This window comes from Erinaceus europaeus, chromosome 1, assembly GCF_950295315.1.
Source record: "Erinaceus europaeus chromosome 1, mEriEur2.1, whole genome shotgun sequence".
Lineage (NCBI taxonomy): Eukaryota > Metazoa > Chordata > Mammalia > Eulipotyphla > Erinaceidae > Erinaceus > Erinaceus europaeus.
In genome coordinates, this window is record NC_080162.1 from 194,763,265 (window position 1) to 194,783,435 (window position 20,171).

Sequence of the window (20,171 nt, forward strand, 5' to 3'; positions counted from 1 at the left end):
TTATAATGTGTTTTATACAGATGATTAGTCTATCAGAAAGGTTGTTCTGGTTTAGAATTCCACCCATGTATGTCTTGAGTCATTGAATTCTAAAAGTAAAAGTAACTGCTTAACCTTCTATTTTGAAGGTAAGGATCTTAAGATCAAAAATATTAAGTCATTTACCTAAAGTTAGGAATCAATTTATGGCTTCTAGTTTGTGCTTTTTGATGACTCCTTGCCTTCTAATCATTATGATTATAGAATAGGCAACCTGAAATGTTAATTTTAGGATTTAAATGCAGATAACCAATTTTGTGTTCACACTAGCACTCTTATTTCTAAATTTTAGTTTCTGAGCTCAGCTTACAAATTCATGTGACAGTTTTTGATATTCAGAGAGTATCTCAGGCTTCAAAGTCCAAAGAAGGAAATTCACTTGGAGAAATGCCTGTAGCGTAATCCGCGGTCCCACCTTCTGATAGGTCTCTCTCCCGCTTTCCTTCCCCCTCCCCCCTCTCTCCTCCTTCCCCTTCCCCCTTCCCCGTCTGCTCTCCCTCTCCCTCTCTTTCTCAAACCCATGTGTTTTATTGATGGGCCGGGTTGGGCTCTGAAACCAGATGTGTTTTCCAAAAGAAGTTGCTATTATTGTAGAGGACCAAATGTCTGACACATGACAAAAGACAGGAATTTTCTTGTTTATATTAGTTGTTAAATGTGGAGCAAATCAACAATATGTCTCTCCTAAAACATATTTTGGCAGACTGTGATTCTTTTCTATTTACAAATCTTTGCTAACATAATTATAGGATTGATTTCCTGAAATATCTTACTCTAGTCCCTCACCACTATGCATCAGTATTGTATTGCACCTTTACTTTGGTCCAACACACCAAACCCAGTCCATGTTCTGCTTTGTATTTCCCCCTCTGTTCTTATTTCTCAACTTCTGTCTATGAATGAGATAATCTCATATTCATTTTTCTTTCTGGCTTATCTCAATATGATTCCTTCAAGCTCTATCCAAGATGAGATGAAATAATAATATTTTATAGCTGAGTATATTCCACTGTGTATGTGTACCATAACTTGCTCAGCCACTCATCTGTAATTGGATACCTCTGTTACTTCCAGGTTTTGTCTATTACAAGTTGTGCTGCTATGAACATAGGCATACACAGAACTTTTTAAATGGGTGAGTTTGGTTCCTTAGGATATATTCCCAGAATTGTGAGGTCACAGGGTGTCGGACTCTTCGGTGGTGAAGCCTCTTCCCGGGCACAAACGTAGGGCTTTACCCACTCTGTTGCGCACCAGATGCGGGTGCCTGGAAGGAATGTTCTGGGGCAGCAGGAGTGAGCAGACTGGATCTTTCACTGTGAAGCAAGAGATGCCACCAGAGACCACAGGGAATGTTTCATGCACAAAATCCGTTTATTGAACAGCAAAGGTGGGTTTATAAGGGGTTGCAGGAGGAAGTGACATGGGTATACCATATATGGTAGGGAGACGAAGGGTCTGGGGGAGGGTCAGGACTTTTCCAATAATTGCTGAGCAAGAGGTTTAATCAGTTAAAGGAAGGTAATCAGGAAGCAAGGTTATCAGTAACCAGCAGCCAGAGGGAGGTCTTGAGGACAGAGAGAAAGTAGGTCAGATATGATCAAAGGAATGGAATGGGTGGAGAAATAGGGAGGGGACGTTCAGGCAAATCAATGATTATGCAGATAATAAGGGAGTGGGCTATTGTGAGGCAGGGAGGCTGAAGACAGGACAGATCCAGGAGAGAAATTGCAGAATCATAGGGTAGGTCCATTTCTAGCCTTCTGAGATTTCTCCAGACTGTTCACCACAGGGGTTGGACCAATTGAAATTCCCACCAGCAGTGCAGGAGGGTTCCTTTGACCCCACAACCTCTCCAGCATCTGCTGCTATTACCTTTCCTGATGTATGACATTCTCACAGGAGTGAAGTGGTATCTCATTGTTGTCTTTATTTGCATTTCTCTGACAATCAAAGACTTGGAGCATTTTTTCATGTGTTTCTCTGCCTTTTGTATCTCTTCTATGGTGAATATTCTGTACATATCCTCTCCCCATTTTTGGATGGAATTATTTGTTTTCATGTTGTTGAGTTTGGCAAACACTTTATATATTTTGGTTATTAGCCACTTGTATGATGTATGGCATGTAAAGATATTCTCCCATTCTATGAGGGGTCTCTTGGTTTGGGTAGTAGTTTCTTTTGCTGTGAAGAAGCTTTTTAATTTGATGTAGTCCCATAAGTTTATGCTTGCCTTTGTCTTCTTTGTAATTGGACTGGTTTCATTGAAGATGCCTTTAAAATTTATGTGGAAAAGAGTTCTGCCAATATTTTCCTCTAAGTATCTGATAGTTTATGGTCTAACATCCAAGTCCTTGATCCACTTGGAATTTACTTCTCTATTTGGTGAAATACAGTGGTTCAGTTTCATTCTTCTGCACGTTTCAAACCATTTTTCCCAATGCCATTTGTTGAAGAGACTCTGCTTTCCCCATTTAATAGTCTGGGCACCTTTGTCAAATATTAGATGTCCATACTTCTTGGTTCTCAATTCTATTCCAATGGTCAGTGTGTCTATTCATGTTCCAGTAACAAGCAGTTTTGATGACAACAGCCCTATAATACAATTTGAGATCTGGGAGTGTTATGCCTCCAGTTCTGTTCCTTATTCTTAAGATTGTTTTGGAAATTCTAGGTCTTCTCTGATTCCAGATAAACATTTGTAGCATTTGTTCTATTCTTCTAAAAAATGTGCTTGGGATCTTGATGGGGATAGCATTAAATCTGTATATGGCTCTGGGTAGTATATTCATTTTGATGATGTTAATTCTTCCAACCCATGAACATGGAATATCTTTCCACTTCTTTGTGTCTTTTTCAATTTCTTTGAGTAGTGACTCATAGTTTTCAGTATACAAGTCTTTCACTTCCTTGGTTAGATTTACTCCTAGATATTTTATTGCTTTTGTTGCTATAGTAAAAGGAATTGATTTCTGGATTTCAACTTCTTCTAACTTAGTGTTAGCATAGAGGAATGCCACTGACTTTTGAATGTTGATTTTGTATCCTGACACCTTACTGTATTTCCTGATGATTTCCAAAAGCTTCTTGCTGGATTCCTTAGGTTTTTCTGTGTATACTATCATGTCATCTGCAAATAGGGAGAGTCTGACTTCTTCTCTTTCAATCTGTATGCCTTTAATTCCTTGCTCCTGCCTGATTGCTATGGCAAGAACTTCCAACACTATGTTGAATAGTAATGGTGATAGTGGGCAGCCCTGTCTAATACCTGATCTGAGGGGAAATGCTTCCAATTTTTCACCATTGAGTATGATGTTGGCTGTAGGTTTGCTATATATAGACTCCACTATCTTCAGGAATTTTCCATCTATTCCCATTTTTTGTAGTGTTTTGATCATAGAGCGATGTTGAGTGGGGTGTTGAAGTCCCCTACTATGACTGTGTTGCTGTTAATATATTGCTGTAGCTCTTTCAGCTGATGTTTGATGTATTTAGATGGCTTCTCATTGGGTGCATGTTAATAATTGTTAAGTCCTCTTGATTGATCCACTGAGCATTAAGTAGTGTCCATCCCTATCTTTTTTAATCTTATCTATTTTAAAGTCTATCATGTCAGATATGAGAATAGTTGTTCCTGCCCTTTTTGTGGGCCATTGGCTTATATTATAATTTTCCATCCTTTCACTTTGAGTCTGTGTTTGTCTTGAGTTAGGTGGGTTTCCTGTAGACAGCATATTGTTGGGTTGTGTTTTCTGATCCATTTTCCTACTCTGTGCTTTTTAATAGGTGAACTCAGGCCATTGACATTTATTGATATCAAAGATTGAAGATATTTTAATGCCATTCTTGTAGATTTCTAGAGTGTTCTGACAAATGTCATATTTGGTAGCCTGACTGTTTATAGGAGAAATTTCAGAACTTCTTTCAGGGCAGGCTTGGTGATAATTGAGTCTTTCAACTGTTGCTTGTCTGAGATGGTTTTGATGCCTCCATCTAGTCTGAATGACAGTCTAGCAGGGTACAGTAGACTTGGTTGAAATCCTTTCTCATTGAGCACTCATTAAATATCTTGCCATTCTCTTCTGGCCTATAGTGTTTGTATGGAGAAGTCTGCTGCTAATCTTATGGGTTTTCCTCTGTAGGTGACTCTTTGTTTTTCTCTTGCAGCCTTCAGGATCCTTTCTTTATCCTTATTCCTTTCCATTCTAAATATGATGTGTCTTGGTGTCTTTAAGTCTGGGTTAATTCTGTTTGGGACCCTTGGCTTCTTGAATCTTTATTTCTTTGATGTTGTCTAGACTAGAGAAGTTTTCAGCTATTATGGCCTGAAGAATGCTTTCTTCCTCTCCCTCTCTTTCTTCCTCTGGTAAGCCAATAATATGAATATTGTTTCTTTTGAAGTCATCCCATAGGACTTTGTTGTTGTTATCATCATCTCTTAATCTCTTTTTGAGATCTCTTACTTCTTTTTTAGTTGTCTCTAATTCGTCCTTGATCTTGCTAATTCTGTCTTCAGCCTCATTGATTCTATTCTCTCTGCCCTCTACTGTTTTCTGGAGTTCATCTATTTTGTTACCCTGTTCTGATACTGTTTTAGCTTGTTCAGATAGTTGTGTTCTTAGCTCAGCTATTTCAGCTTTCAGCTCTCTAATAACCTTGAGGTAATTAGTGTTTTCTTCCAGAGTCTCATTTGTTGTTTCTGCATTTTTGATGACAATTCTTTCAAACTCTTTACTCACTCCTGTGATTATTTCCTTAACTAATGTTTGGATGTTGACCTCATTATTTTGTGCTTCAACCTTTAACTGGACTCTTGTCCTGCTTCATTTCTCCAATATTTCTTCTTGTTGGTTTAGCCATCTTATATTATATGTTATGAGGTCCCTCTCTCAGTACTTTTCAAATTATTGATCACTCTTGCCTGGATTAACTTGTGTCTAGGTAAGGTAATTAAAGGGTTCACAGTTGTGGAAGTTAACAGTTGTTTCAATATTATTTTAATCCCTGAATTGTAGCACAGTGGATTAAAAGCCTCTTTTGTTCTTTATCTTCCCTGTAGGCTATGGAAGCCTGAGGGCTTTTAAACTATAAGTAGGCTTCTTAGCTTAAACACTCACTCCTGACCAATAGATAAAGCAGGGTGTGACAGAGATAATCCAGTGTTTATGCAAAGAGACTCTCACAGCCTCACCACTAGGCCATGGAGGTATAGACCTTCTCTTGAGTTTCCTGTTTAGTTCTCCCCTGGTGTCAGCACAGGGCTCCCTGCCCCCTGCTGCTCCAGATACTGAGGGCAGTAGCAATGGAGACTCACAGTTACGTTTGGTGAGTCTTAGGGAGTCTTCTTCCTTCAGCAGTCTTTTTGTTGGTGAAACAGACTGGAAGTGGTGTCTCAACTGGTAAACTGCCAGTCTGTTACCAGCCTCTTATTCTTTCCCTAGGCTCTTCTCTGTCCATGAGCTACACGTATTTGCACTCAGCAGTGATTTGGTGGTTTCCTGAGGTCACTCTAGTCCTGCCTTGTTGTGATCCCACATGGTCTCCCCTGGTATTCCTAGTTTACCTGGGAAAGGAGAGGATGGAAACACAACTGCTGCTGTTCTGTAGCCCCGCCTCCAGAAGTCCAGGAGCATTTTTTATGTGTTTTGGCCTTTTAGATCTATATTTTTTTACAATATCTATTTATTTATTCCCTTTTGTTGCCCTTGTTGTTTTATTGTTGTAGTTATTATTGTTATTGTTGTTGGATAGGACAGAGAGAAATGGAGAGAGTAGGTGAAACACCTGTGCTTAAACTATTACACTACTGACCGACTCCCTGGATCTCTTCTTTGGTGAATATTCTGTTAATATCCTTTGCTCATTTTTGGATGGGATCATTCTTTTTATTCAACTAATCTCTAAGGGGAACATTTTTTAAATTTTTATTTGTAAAATGGAAACACTGACAAAACCATAGGATAAGAGGGGGTACAACTCCACACAATTCACACCACCAGAACTCTGTATCTCATCCCATCCACTGATATATTTTCTATTCTTTAACCCTTGGGAGTATGGACCCAGGGTCATTATAGGGTGCAGAAGGTGGAAAGTTTGGCCCACTGAACATGGGCATTGGCAGGTCGATCCATACTTCTGTCTCTCTCTCTCTTTAGTGGGGCACTGTTCTGGGGAAGCCAGGCTCCAGGACTCATTGGTGGGGTCACCAGCCCAGGGAAGTCCAGTTGGCATCATGGTTCATCTGGAACCTGGTGACTGAAAAAAGAGTTAACATATAAAGCCATACAAATTGTTGACTAATCATGAACCTAAAGGCTGGAATATTGCAGATGAATGTTTGGGGTCTCCATTTTGGGAATAGCTAATAGGTCTATTTTAGGTATATTCCAAAGGGCCCATGACTTTATTAATTTTTGCATGACCCTGACATCTGTTATGCAGGTTGACCAAAATTATTGTCTGGGGAGATGATGTCATGGCTGGAAAAGGGGCTAGAGTGGTACAGGAGGTGGCATACTCGACAGGGCATTGGACTCTCAAGCATGAGGTCCCGAGTTCAATCTTTGGCAGCACATGTAGCAGAGTTATGTCTGGTTCTTTCTCTCTCTCATATCATTTCTCATGAATAAATAAATAAAATCTTTTTAAAAAGAAAAAAAGAAAAGGGGTTAGAAAGCTGGATCAGGGAAGAGAATATCTCCCAAATATGGAAAAAATGTATAAATACTGTTGACTGTAAACCCCATCAATTTGACCTGGGGCCCATATTCATCATAGGAGCCTCTGTGTAACCTCTGTATCCCTGTAGGTTCAAACTCACGTTCTGTGGTCATAAGTAGAAACATTCCAATTTGTTCCAGAGGAACATTTTTATTTATCAGACATTATACGTTCTTTATCATATTCAGTGATTTGAGAATCCAAATATTGAATCCAGGAGATATTTAACTCTGTATAGGACACATTTTGCCATGTACAAGGACCCAGGTTTGAACACCCAATTATATTGCAACACCATGCATTGCACCATGAGAAACTCTATGAATGAAGAAGAGTTCTCCCCTTCTTACTCTTTCTATGTTTAAATCCAAAGAGGGAAAAAGTCCTTTGGGAACAGTAGAATCACACAGGTTTGTAAGGACCCTGTAGGAAAAAAGAAAGAAGAAGGAAAAAGAAAGAAAGAGAGAGAGAGAGATCCACATTTCCACAAATCTCACTTGCCACATGACATCATATGGGATCAAATTGTCACTTTAGATGCCCCTTGAACTAGGAATTCAACATCAACACCCAACATAAAACATTACTAATAATTTTAAAGCTACAAATTGCTGTGATGCATAGCAAAGCAATGCAAGGTCACTCCATTCCCTGGGCACATTCTGGTCACATAAACATTTGAGACCACTAAGTTATATATGTGGTTCACATCATCAACACAAATGAGGCATTGTATCTTCACATTTTAAAATGAAAGAGTTAAGATAGTTTCTGTGGGCTAATCCAGTTTTGTTTACCACTAATGATATATACTAAACAGCACTTAGCTTGTTTGCCAGGTTCTCTGTTAGCAAGTTTATACAAAGATTACTAGGTAGTCCTATAGGAAGGATTCTACACCTACTATTTTACCTATTATCTTCCCCAAAATTAGTATAAGACAGATTCTTATTAGTAGGTAGGAAAAGAGAGAACTATGAAATGAACTTGCTGACTCTGAAACAGCATTTGCCTTGAAAAATTAGCTTGCATGTATGTTATACTTGCATTTCTTATCGAGAAAGAAGAAAAACTATACTGTTACAGTTCTGTGGTATTTTGTCAGATATTATTTACAGCTAACATCTGTAGAAGTCAAGTATTCTACTCCATACCTGGGAAGAAGCATTGATACCATGATGTAGTTACTACATTCTACAGTTCAGGTGTTGTGTTGAATATTTATTTACATGGAAAGATTAACTTAACTCACAGAATTGAAAGGTGAGTTGTTTAATTCTTCTATGACACTTTTGAAAATCTGAGGCTTAGAGAATGTGCATTTGCTACCATTCCAACCAGATTGAATCAAGGTCTGAGATCCAGGAAGAGCCACCCAATGAGATGGTTCAAAAACTGCAGGAGCCCTTTACTCTAGTAAGGACCCAGAAACAGCAAGAGAAAATCATTCCAAAGAAAGGATTCCTTTTCTAGACCATTTCTTTTCTAGACCATTCTAAACCACAATGGTCTTCTTACGTTTTCATTTGAAATGTTTTATTTATTTAGTGTTGGATAGAGACAGAAAAAAATTGAGAAGGGAGAAGAAGAATGAGGGAAAGAGGTACCGGACCAGGAGCTTGAACCTGGGTCCTTCCAAACTGTAATGTGAGTGCTTAACCAGGTGCTCCACTGCCTACCCACCCACCCCACCTGCACACACACATGATGATTTTTCTAGAGCCATGAAAAAATACTATTCTAGGGAGAACTCAGTTTTGGAGCTCTGGAGAGTCTAACGACTATGTGAGCCTATTTCAGAGATGGCAATTACAAGTCTTTGAATAACATATATTGGTCCCTGTCAATAAGTTAGCTTTTATTAACCACCAAAAAATCTTTACAAATCTTTCAGAGCTTCCTCTATTCAAGTTTCATCTTAACTATAAATTCAAATAATGTCACTGCTTGTGGGAACTAATTCGTTAGAGTGGAACGTAGTCACATTGAGTGCCATCTGAAAAATATTCAAGGTACATTTTTGTTGTCTAGTGAACATAAACATTGTGGTGATCTCATTGCAAAAATGAGCAAAAATAGGAACTTCTCTAAATCCATTTCCAGCTATTTTTTTAATCTAGATATTGCAAAAATTCATATTAAATTGCAAAAGACCCTACTGACATTATTCTCAAGTGTTAAGAACAGTGTAACCTAGGATTTTTTTTTAAAGATAAATGGTAACAATTTCCCAAAGTTAATACAAAAGGAGATTTTAATCATATAAATTTCATAATTGAATTTGGATTTTTTTCTCTTGCTGTAATAGGTATAATTTTAGTGGGGGGGTGAATGTGCACAATCAAACAAAGAACATTTTGAGGCAAGACACATCTGTGGCTACTGAATGCCTATTTTGAATTACATTTAAATTGCCTGAAGAGCATTTGGCAAATGGAAAATTTTAAGTTGGTTTAAGCTTTTCCATGGACAATTTAGTTTTCGTACTGTTATTGTTATAACTGTGCTTTTGCATTCAAATCTTTTAACTGGCATGGAAAAAAAAAACATTGTGTTAAAGGCTTTTTAATGACATAGCAACTCCTCTTGACAAATAGTGGATCTGTTCCATTATCTTATCTGCCAAAAAAAAAAAATCTTCCAAGAGAATAATATGTGCTTAATCATGAAAGGCTTCCGCTTTGAAAGCGTCAGATGAGTGAATCAGCAACAGAAATAAGTGCTCTAATCCACAAATCAGATGTGCTCTTTTCACTATCTTGCAGTGACATCTGTGGTGACAACACTTTTTTGGAAACCTCTGCTGATACATTCAAATAGCTTTACTTAGTTGTCTTGGTTTATCATATAAAATGTCAGTAACTTAACCAAGCAGGTTCTATTACCACTTGCACTTTGACTTTGTTACCCTACCAGACAACAACTGCTAGGAGCTAGCTTCTCCCACCAAGAGACAGGGATGTGACTTCCAGATGTTGAGATTCTGAGTCCTATACCTCTCCATGTCGGTGGCCATTGTCCCGTACACAATGAAGCCAGTCAACTCCAGGGACATCCTCATGAGTTTTGTTGTCCAAAATAACAGTCAAAAGTCAATACATAAATTTATAAACCGCAGGCCAGCAAGATTTTTTTATTTGAGAGGGTGCCTGCTTTTGATGCATGACTCAGGTTCAAAACTGACCCTCACCTTACTGGGAGAAGCTTCAGTGCTGTGGTATCTTTCCTTCTCTCATTGTGCCCCTTTCTCGTCCAAAATGTCAGTGTGGAGCAGTAAAGACCCAGTGACCACAAGTACTATATTGCACCCATCTGAAACTGTCCAGCTTCCATTCAACTCTTAGTATAGTTACCCTCATCTCTAAGGGCAGGATGCTTTGCTGGTAAGAATACGTGTTAGCAACTTCTGAATCTCATTTTACCTACACAAGGGCAGATCAGATGTAAAACAAACACAAAACACTCTGGAAATCACTGTGAAATGGAAATTCTATAATATGAACTCATTTATAGAATCTCTTCTTCCATATCTGTGGAGAGTTGTGCATACAGCCAAGCAAAATTCATGATATGGTCATTGGAAACAGACTCCATTTAGACCAGGATTGATGTTTGTGGGAAGGTGTTGCTTATTTTGAAAGAAGATAAACTGCTAATCTGATAAGAGGATAACAAAGATTTGAATTTAGCTTTTTTCCTAGTTGTCAGAAGAAGAGAATGCTAAGAACTTTCCATGTCACTATCCTGAAACATTTTATTCTTTACTCTCTTTTGACATGCCATAAGAGAGAGAACTATAGAGTGACAGTCAGCCTTGCAGAATCATTAAGTAGTTGGCTACTCAGTTTCCACATTGTTCCAGAGAGAGAGAACATTCTGTCCTATATCTTAGATGAAATACTATCAGTGTTGGAGCAGAGTCAGAAAATGTTGTCCCCACAATGTTACACTTCACATGAGAAGAATAGAAGTTTCAAGTCCCCAGTCCCCACCTGTATGGGGGAAGCTTTGCAGTGGTGAAGCAATGCTTCCAGTCTCTCTCTCTTTCTCTCTCTCTCTTTTCACCTCCCCCTTCCTTCTTTATTCCTCTCCATCTCTACTCCAGAACTAACTATATTAAAAAAGAAAACTTTAAAAGAAAAGAATAGAAATACAGAAATAAAATAATAAATCAATGATATAATCTGAAAATAAAATTGCATATTATTCCCTCCACTACCACATATATAACACGATCAAAACGTGACCAGACTTATTAATTCATATGAGACAAGTTGCACTATTACTCCACATCTCTCATTAATAAGATTCTTTATTGCAGAAAAGCACATTAATAAGACTGTGTTAGTACACTTGGCTTTTAAATAAGATACAAAGTTTATGTTGTGACTATGCTTATGTGGATAAAAATAAGTCCTCATTACTCATGTGAAATGCATAGGAAAGACTTTGATTACTGTGGTAGCGGTGGTAACGAGGTTTTGAACAGCTGTACAAGTATATTCCTACACTGATTTTGTTGTGTCTATGTTATAACCCAGAAGAATCCCACCAAACGTGCAAGAAAAATGTATGGCCGTTCAAAATGAACTGAAATGCACTTTTTTTTTTTGGAAAAGGATGTTAATAATACAAATGACTCCTATATCTAGATTTTGAAATCTCAGAATAAAAATAAAACCCACTAGGATATATGTATGGAAAATTTAGATGTTAAAAAGTGATTCAAGCTACTGATAAGCAAAGAAAGACAGCTAGTGTGAATATCAAGGAGGAAATGGTAAGAGCCCTAAGGACTTGTGACAGAGGAATGAGAAAACTCACCCTAAAACATATGTTTAGTGTTAAACACAATGACCTAGTGGCAACCCACCACCAAGGCAAAGTGATAGCTGCCTGGAAAAGACCACATATAAAAGAGAAATGAAAGGTAACTTACAGGGGGCTAAGGGGCGGCACATCTGTTTGAGCACACACCTCAACCTGCTCAGCCAGCCTCTGCTCCCCACCTGCAGGTGGGTACTTCACAAGCAGTAAAACAGGTGTCTGTCTTTCTCTCTCCCTCTATATCTCCCTCTCCCTTCTTCTAGCGTTTGCCCTTCTTCCGTAGCCAGTCAACAGCATCAGGTTGAGCCTGATGTAAAGTTTCGAGACCTCCTTTGAATCTGGAGAGGTGGCAGTCATTGACTATTTGGGTCATAGTCTGTCTGGAGCCGCAGGGGCAGTTCGGGTCGTCTCTGGCTCCCCAGCAATGGAACATAGCGGCGCACCGGCCATGGCCTGTTCGATGGCGATTGAGGAGGGCCCAATCATAACGTGCTAGGTCAAAGCCGGGTTGAGGCTCGCAGGGGTCTGTGATGAGGTGTTTGTTCTTTACCTCAGCTGACTGCCAACTCTGTTTCCAAGAGACTGGAACAGAGAAGTTCAGTGTAGGCGTAGGGGACCAGATTGGATGACGAGACGTCAAGCGTTGGACAGGGTGGGCGAAGATATCCGCGTATATTGGCAGGTCTGGTCGAGCGTAGACGTGGGAAATGAACTTAGATGATGCCGCATCCCGACGAATATCTGGCGGGGCGATGTTGCTAAGAACTGGCAGCCATGGAACCGGGGTGGAACGGATGGTTCCAGAAATGATTCTCATGGAGGAATATGATTTGGAATCGACCAAGTGGACATGTGGGCTACAGAACCATCCTGGGGCACAGTATTCTGCAGTGGAATAGCATAATGCCAGAGATGATGATCGTAGTGTGGAAGCGCTCGCGCCCCATGAAGAGCTGGCCAGTCTTGCAATGATGTGATTCCTAGCGCCCACCTTTGCTGCAGTTTTTATGAGATGTTTGTGAAATGACAGAGTGCGATCGAGAGTAACGCCAAGATAGACTGGCTGGGCTTCATGACGGATTCTCATATCGCCAAGCTGCACATTAAGCTCACGCGAGGCCGAGGCATGGTGTAGATGGAAAACAAATGATACCGTTTTTGCAGTGCTAGGGATTAGTCGCCATTTTTTACAGTAATCAGATATCAGAGACATGTCTTTCGTGAGTGTTTCCTCGAGGATGTCAAACTTGGATGCCTGAGTTGCACAGCAGATGTCATCGGCGTAGATGAACTTCCTTGAAGAAGTTTCTGGGAGGTCATTGATGTAAATATTAAATAGCGTCCCTCTCCCCTTTCAATTTCACTCTGCCCTAGCAAATAAAATAGAAATAAATTTTTTTAAAAAAATGGTCAGGCTGTGGTAGATTTGTAGCTCTAGTGGTAATCCTGGTGGCAATTTAAAAAAAAAAAAAAAGAAGAAGAAGAAGAGAAATATACACATATCATTTTGGATGGCTGTGTTTGACTCCTTAGGAAATATCTCCAGGACAGGAATTGCTGGGTCATATGGGGGGGGGGGTCTATCTCTAGCTTTCTGAGGGTTCTCCAGACTGCTTTCCACAGGCATTGGACCCATTGACATTCCCATCAGTAGTGTAGGAGTGTTCCTTTGCTTCCACAACCTCTCCAGCATTTGTTGTTGCTGTCATTTCTAATGAGTGACATTCTCACAGGGGTGAAGTAGTATCTCATTGTTGTCATTATTTGCATTTTTCTCTGACAGTCAGTGACTTGGAGCAATTTTTTTGTATGTCTGTTGGTCTTTTGTATCTCTTCTGTAGGAAATATTTTTGTTACTTTATTTTATCTTATTATATTTATTTATTGGATAGAGACAGTCAGAAATCAAGAGGGTAGGGGAGATTGAGAAGGAGAGAGATGCCTGTAACACTGCTTCACCACTTACAAAGCTGGGAGCTCCAACCTGGGTCCTTGCACACTGTAACACGTGTGTTCAACCAGGTGTGCCGCTGCACCAGCCTCTGTAGTGAATTTTCTGTTCATATCCTCTCCCTAGTTCTGAACTGGGTCTTTTGCTTTTTTGTTGCTAAGTTTGGTGGGCTTTTCATATATTTTGGTTATCAGCCTTTTGTCTGATGTATGGCATGTAAAGATCTTCTCCCATTCTGTGAGGAGTCTCTTTGGGTGATGGGGTTTTTTGTTTGTTTGTTTTTTTGTTTTGTTTTTGTTTTTGTTAGCTGTGAAGCTTTTCAATTTGATGTATTCCCATTGGCTTATTTTTTCTCTAGTCTTCCTTTCAATTAAATCTGTATCATTAGAGATGCCTATGAAATTTAGATGGAAAAGAGTTCTGTCAATATTTTCCTCTCAGTATTTGATAGTTTCTGGTCTAGCACCCAAACCCTTACCCAGTTGGAGTTTACTTTTGCTTCAGATGAGGAAAAAATGGTTCAGTTTCACTCTTCTGTATGTATCAACCCAATTTTCCCAACACCGTTTATTGAAGAGACTTTCCTTTCTCCGTTTAATAGTTTGTCAAAAAACAGATGTCCATAGGTATGGGAGCTACTTCAGAGCATTCAATTATGTTCCACAAAGGAAGAAAGGGAACTGACTAGCAACACCTCTTCCCCTGGTCCAGAATAACCCTTAGGCAACAATACAGTGAATTTCCCACTGCATTTTAATTGTGTGACCCATGATAGTCAAAGCCATCTGTGCACATGGAGTGAGTTCTACTGTATCCACAGTTACATGGCACAGAGACACCACCACAGTGGAGAGTGACATTCTACCACTGTTTCTGAAGTAAACTTTGGAGTTGATGATAAAGAGGAAGCATATATCTAGCAGAGTCGAATCTAATAGCATCTTCCCTCCACAAGGCAGATAGTCAATCAAACAGTATCTAAAACCCAGCATGAAAAGAGTACAGAAACAGATTTCAAACACACTAGCTGTGATTGAATTCTATGGTCTATGCCATTTTGTTTTAAACAGTTTTGAAGAAAGAATGAGCTAAGCTTCAAAACAAGTGCCTTAAATTATATATATATATACATATATAATTTTCATATATAATATATATTTGTATTTCTTTATATAAAACATAGTTTATAAGTTATATATATTATATACTATATAATTATATATCATATGTAAATTAAATATACTTTATATAAAATATAATGTATAAGTTATATATAAATTATATACTATATAATTATATATCATATGTAAATTATATATAATTTAATCATTATCCTGCCATTGTGAATGTACAGTTTAGATAAATTAAACATATATATTGGCTAAGTCTTCTCTGATTCACCCTTAATTATGTTGTGCTTAATATGAAAGAAGATCAATACATTTTCTCCTCAGTGCTGAAAAGCTACAAAATTATACAGAATGAGTGGTAGTTACATAATTTAGTAGAATGTGATATGAACGAATTACTACAGAAGTTCTATCATTGTTTTGAGAGGAATGTCTGAAGTGGTGAACAATTTAGCTGAGAGTATAATAATGAAAGAAGCCCTTCAGTTATGGTTGTTCAATCATGAGGACAGAAGCACTGAAATCTCAAGAATGAAGTCCAGAGTTCAATACCCAGTATGCAATATCCCAGAATGATATTCTTGTTTTATCTCCCACTCCTCTCTCTCATTAATGAATAAGTTTTGTTTAAAAAGAGGAAGACAGGGATTGACTTTTTTTAGCCCTACATTCTATGGAGTTGATACTGAGATTAACTCAAAATTGAACATGGTCTGATTTCACATCGGTGTTTACCAATCCAAGGAAAAGAGAAGACGGGGCGGGGGTGGGGGGGATGACATAAAGAAGTTTTCATCCATTCTCAGGTGGACAGATCTAGTGAGCAAGCCATTTGCCTTTCTCTGGCCATTTACTAGATAAAGTCTGGCTTTTTGACTCAAAGTATTGTCTAGCATAGGAAAAAGGAATGTTTGAAATAAGAAAAATAATGTTAAAAACAGAAAACAGCGTTTGAACTAAGGGAGAACTAGCTCTCTTCTCATTAACTTTAGTTGTTTTTTTTTCTAAATTAGTTACTTAATCGTGGTTTATAAGGTTACAGGTTGTATTTCTGCACTGTACCCACAGCAAAAGTTCTGTACTCCTACCCTCCAATGGTAACCACCAGTCTTCACAAAGTCTTAAATGACAGTTTTATTAAATCATTTTTTTTTTAGTTTTTATTTATAAAATGAAAACACTGACAAGATCACAGGATAAGAGGGGTACAATTCCACACAATTTCCAGTACCGGAACTCCATATCCCATTCCTTCCCCTGATAGCTTTCCTATTCCTTATCCTTCTGGGAAAATGGACCCAGGGTCATTCTGGGGTGCAGAAGGTAGGAGGTCTGGCTTCTGTAATTGTTTCTCCACTGAACATGGGCATTGACAGGTTGATCCATACTCCCAGCCTACCTCTTTCTTTCCCTAGTGGGGAAGGGATTTGAGGAGGTGGGGCTCCAGGACACATTGGTGGGGTTGTCTGCCCTGGGAATTCTGTTTGGCATCATGGTAGCATCTGGAACCTGGTGACTGAAAAAGAGTTAAGATAGAAAGCAGAGAAAATTGTTGACTAATCATGAACCTAAAGGCAAGAATATTGTGGATGGAGATTTGAGTTCTCCATTTTGGAAAAAGTTAGTAGGTCTATTTTAGGTCTATTCCAAGGGACCCATGACCCAACTAGTTTTTGCCTGTGCCTGACATCTAATATACAGGTGACCTAAGCTATTGGCTTTGGGGATGGTGTCATAGTTGGAAAAAGGACCAGAAAGCTAGATCAGGGAAGAGAGTATCTCCCAAATATGGGAAAAGTATATAAATATTGTTAATTGTAAACTCCATTGATCTGATCTGGGGCCCATAGTCAGCACAGGAGCCTATGTAACTTCTGCATTCCTGTAGGTCTGAGCTCACATTCTGTGGTCATGACTCAGAACATTCCAGGCTGCACTAATTTCAGGACCCATCATCCTCAGGTGATAGGCAGAATATGCTATCCAGCTTCCCTTCAGAGAATGGAACATTCCCTACCATTGTTGATTCACACTGAGGGCCAGCTCCGATAGGGGTCCACAGAGGGGTCCATTATGTTGTTCCTGATGGAGATGACCAGTGACAGTGGTGAGAGGGATCTGTTAGAGGTGTAGGCCCATCATGTCTGTGTGGGAATCCCAGGACTCCCTGACTAGGGCCCCAGGTGATGTGGTTGCCTAGTAGTGACCAAAGAGTCATCATTAATGTGTGCCAGTCTCGTCCTTATTCAGCCTTTGCAGTCCTTACTTTGCCTGACAGGGTTAGCTTTGGACTGATTGGGGGTGTGCAATAGAAGGTAGGTGAGGAGGGTATCTATGTCTAAGTAGAAAGTATTTTATTATGAACTTTATGGTGTCTTTTTCAGTCTTTCTGCTTGCTTGCTATATTTATTGACTCACTGCAAACTACTGTGCACTTTTGCTTTAAGGTAGATGTTTTTCCCCAACTCCTGAATATATGTACTTAAGTCCCTGGTCTATATCTAGGTTTTGAGGTTTGTTAAGAAGTGTACTCCCCAAAATGAATTTAAGGAGTCCTATGAGCTAGGATAGGTCTCACCAGAATGATGAAGCTGGTGGGTTGCCATTCCACGCCTGACAGCTCTGGACACAGTCTGAAGTGAAACATGCCGAGGTGGTACTGGTTGCCTTGATTAGGTTGGGATCAGCAGGGGCAGTACCAGTTGGTATGAATTGGGAGAAGCATGCAGGAAAGTGGGCCTCACCCTAGAGGTTTTAGGACTGGGAGAAATATGGGCTTTATAGAGAAAGGGGAGGAGGGTTCCTGCTGTCTTAGGTTTTAAAAAGGCAATAGATAGTTATAGCTATAACTAAGTAAGGGAGACTGACACCAACCCGACTTCCCTGGGCAGATGACCTCATCAGTGTGTCCTGGAACCCCTCCTCCTCAGAGCCCTGCCCCACTAGGAAAAAATAGAAATAGGCTGGGGGTATAGATCCACCTGCCAACACCATATCCAGTGGAGAAGCAATTAGAGAAGCCAGACCTCCCACCTTCCACATTCCATAAAGATATTTGGTCAGTACTTCCAGAGGGATAAAGAATAGGAGAAATTTTCAATGGGGGGACAGGATTTGGAACTCTGGTGGTGGGAATTATATGGAATTGTACCCCTCTTATCCTACAATCCTGTTAACCATTATTAAATCACTAATTAAAAACACTTTTTCAAAAAAAAAAAAAAAAGAAGCTGGAGGAGGAGGAAGAGAGAAAGAATTCTTTTTTTCAGGAAGGAGGAATGTGATATTTACCAAAGGCGGTTAAATATCTTAGAGGATGCCCATGGCTTAGTTCCTATCTGACGCAGTCAGAGACATGAGCAGAAGAAAGGAACATCGCTTGTAACAAAAGACACTGCAGTTATGTCCTAGCAAGGAGTGTCTCCTATAGTCAAACCTGCAACATGGAAGTGAATTCGCAGAAGCTACCTGATAATGAAAATTTATTTTTTATTCTTCCTGATGTAAATTTATCCTAAGCCAGACTTCAGCCATTATCTCCTTCGGAAATGTAGCAACATTTTTTTGTCAGGAATAAATAGTTTCTACTATTACATGCATCTTTCTTTTTTTTCTTTTTTTTTACTTCCTTATTGGGGAATTAATGTTTTACATTCAACAGTAAATACAATAGTTTGTACAGGCATAACATTCCCCAGTTTCCCATATAACAATACAACACCCACTAGGTCCTCTGTCATCCTTCTTGGACCTGCATTCTCCCCACCCACACACACCCACCCCAGAGTCTTTTACTTTGGTGCAATATGCCAACTCCATTTCAGGTTCTACTTGGTTTTTTTTTTTTTTTTTTTTTTTCTGATCTTGTTTTTCAACTTCTGCCTGAGAGTGAGATCATCCCATATTCATCCTTCTGTTTCTGACTTATTTCACTTAACATGACTTTTTCAAAGTCCATCCAAGATCAGCTGAAAACGGTGAAGTCACCATTTTTTACAGCTGAGTAGTATTCCATTGTGTATATATACCAGAACTTGCTCAGCCATTCATCTGTTGTTGGACACCTGGGTTGCTTCCAGGTTTTGGCTATTACAAATTGTGCTGCCAAGAACGTAGGTGTACACAGATCTTTTTGGATGGATGTGTTGTGTTCCTTAGGATATATCTCCAGGAGAGGAATTGCAGGATCATAGGGTAGGTCCATTTCTAGCCTTCAGAGAGTACTCCAGACTGTTCTCCACAGAGGATGGACCAATTTACATTCCACCAGCAGTGCAGGAGGGTTCCTTTGACTCCACACCCTCTCCAGCATTTGCTGCTGTTACCTTTTCTGATGTATGACATTCTCACAGGAGTGAAGTGGTATCTCATTGTTGTCTTTATTTGCATTTCTCTGACAATCAAAGACTTGGAGCATTTTTTCATGTGTTTCTTGGCCTTTTGGATCTCTTCTGTGGTGAATATTCTGTCCATGTCCTCCCCCCATTTTTGGATGGGGTTATTTGTTGTCTTATTGTTGAGTTTGGCAAGCTCTTTATATATGTTGGTTATTAAACTCTTGTCTGATGTATAGCATGTAAAGATCTTCTCCCATTCTGGGAGGGGTCCCTTGGTTTGGGTAGTGGTTTCTTTTGCTGTGCAGAAGCTTTTTAATTTGATGTAGTCCCATAGGTTTATGCTTGCCTTAGTCTTCTTTGTAATTGGATTCATTTCATTGAAGATGTCTTTAAAATGTATGAGGAAAAGAGTTCTGCCAATATTTTCCTCTAAGTATCTGATAGTTTGTGGTCTAACATCCAAGTCCTTGATCCACTTGGAATTTACTTTTGTATTTGGTGAAATAAGGTGGTTCAGTTTTGTTCTTCTGCATGTTTCAACCCATTGTTTCCAACACCATTTGTTGAAGAGACTCTGCTTTCCCCATTTAATAGTCTGGACCCTTTTGTCGAAGATTAGATGTCCATAGATGTGGGGGCTCACTTCTGGGCTCTCAATTATATTCCACTGATCAGTGTGTCTATTCATGTTCCAGTACCAAGCAGTTTTGATGACAACAGCCCTATAATACAATTTGAGATCTGGGAGTGTGATGCCTCCGGTTCTGTTCTTTTTTCTCAAGATTGTTTTAGAAATTCTAGGTCTTTTCTGGTTCCAGATAAACATTTGTAGCATTTGTTCTATTCTCCTAAAAATGTGCTTGGGATCTTGATGGGGATAGCATTAAATTTGTATATGGCTCTGGGTAGTATATTCATTTTGATGATGTTAATTCTTCCAACCCATGAACATGGAATATCTTCCACTTCTTTGTGTCTTTTTATATTTCCTTGAGTATTGACTCATAATTTTCAGTATACAAGTCTTTCACTTCTTTGGTTAGGTTTACTCCTAGATATTTTATTGCTTTTGTTGCTACAGTAAAAGGAATTGATTTCTGGATTTCAACTTCTTCTAACTTAGTGTTAACATAGAGGAATGCTACTGACTTTTGAATGTTAATT